The 1,981-nt window shown below is 44.4% G+C and overlaps 1 non-coding gene across 1 annotated transcript; it reads left to right on the plus strand.

The window, feature by feature from the left end:
• Trnas-uga lies at positions 1-82 on the plus strand. The gene has a single exon. It is a non-coding gene; the product is annotated as a tRNA-Ser (tRNA).
• The last annotated feature ends 1,899 nt before the right edge of the window (positions 83-1,981 follow it).

Genomic DNA, 1,981 nt, shown 5'->3' on the forward strand with positions numbered 1-1,981 from the left:
GTCGTCGTGGCCGAGTGGTTAAGGCGATGGACTTGAAATCCATTGGGGTCTCCCCGCATAGGTTCGAATCCTATCGGCGACGATAGTCACACTGCCTTTCGTTTTAACATATATAAAGTAATTTTATATTTTGTTGATAAATCATATACATTATGTAGTTTATGTAGGCCGTCCTGTTGATTGAAAGAATTGGTGCAAAATGTGGGGGGGGGTGAAGGCGCATGGCTCAGTGGTTAGAGCGTCGAGCTTATGATCGTGAGGTTGTGAGTTCGATTCCCGGACCGGGCTGCGTGTTGTGTTCTTGAGCAAGACACTTTATTTCACGTTGCTCCAGTTAACTCAGCTGGAGAAATGAGTTGTGACATTACTGGTGCCAAGTTGTATTGACTGTTGCCTTTCCCTTGGATAGCATCAGTGGCGTGGAGAGATGAGGCCGGTATGCATGGGCGACTGATGGTCTTACATTAACAGCCTTGCCCGGACTTGTGCCTCAGAGGGGAGCTTTCTAGGCGCTATGCCAAGGTCATTCATGACCGAAGGTGGTCTCCTCCTATATATATATATAAGGGAGTTTACAGGCGCAGGAGTGGCTATGTGGTAAGTAGCTAACTTACAAATCACATGGTTAAGGATTCAGTCCCACTGCGTGGCACCTTGGGTAAGTGTCTTCTGCTATAGCCGCCGGCCGGCCAAAGCCTTGTGAGTGGATATCATATATATATGTATTTATATATATGTGTGTGTGTGTGTGTGTGTGTGTGTGTGTGTGTGTGTGTGTGTGTTTGTCTGTCTGTGTTTGTTCCCCCAACATCGCATGACAACCGATGCTGGTGTGTTTACGTCCCCGTAGCTTAGCGGTTCGGCAAAAAAGACCGATGGAATAAGTACTAGGCTTACAAAGAATAAGTTCTGGGGCTGGTTTGCTCGATTAAAGGCAGTGCTCCAGCATGGCCACAGTCAACTGACTGAAACAAGTAAAAGAATAAAAGAATCCAAATAATTTCTCTTTTACCTCTTTTCAATCCCCACAGGCCCACCACAGTGGATCTGGCCCGACTAACAGCTATGACAAACATTACATTATACTGTACAAAACACTATACAGTCTCTGCAACATACAATACCACCTTATATACATCAGACTAAACTATATAACCCCATATACTGCATTAGGAAAGTTTGTTGGGGTCGCTTCTGTCCTCACCACTGAACGCTCATAAGTCGTTTGAGTCAAAAGATCCCATCATCAATTGTATATGTGCCAGTGTGTGTTGTGTGTGTTGTGCGTGTGCCTGTATGTGTGCGCGCGCGGTAGTGTAGGTTCTGTGTGTGTGTAACGCCCTTGTCTCTCTCACATCATTGGAGAGGACATTAAATAATGTTGTTATCCTTGGAACAGGATCTTTTGCCCTTCTCTTGTTTCAGTTGTTTGACTGCGGCCATGCTGGGGCACGCATTGAAGGGTTTTTAGTCGAATGTATCGACCCCGGTACTTAATTTTTTTTTTTTTAACCTGGTACTTACTCTATTGGTGCCTTTTGCCGAAAGGCTAACATACGGTCACGTAAACACGCCAGCACCGGTTGCCAGGCGGTTGTGAGGGAAATAAACAGAAGCAAAGACACGCACACAGACACAGACACACACACACGCACATGCACGTACGCACGCACAGACACACACACGCGCGCATAAATATATATATATATACACATATATACGACAGGATCCTTTCAGTTTCCATCAACCAAATCCACTCACAATGCTTTGGTCAGCCCTGGCTATAATGGGAGGCACTTGCGATGAACTAGAAATCCATCTGGGTATTCCCGTATAGGTTCGAATCCTATCGGCGACGTAGTTTTGTTTTTAATTTGAGGGAGAAACGTTTTTTCTTTTCTTTATTTTCATGAACATGTATGAAGTCATTTTGGTATTTCTTTTTTTACATGAACCTATTAGTTACTTCATTTATTTCAGC

The sequence above is a fragment of the Octopus sinensis genome, linkage group LG9 (genome assembly GCF_006345805.1).
Source record: "Octopus sinensis linkage group LG9, ASM634580v1, whole genome shotgun sequence".
Classification (NCBI taxonomy): domain Eukaryota; kingdom Metazoa; phylum Mollusca; class Cephalopoda; order Octopoda; family Octopodidae; genus Octopus; species Octopus sinensis.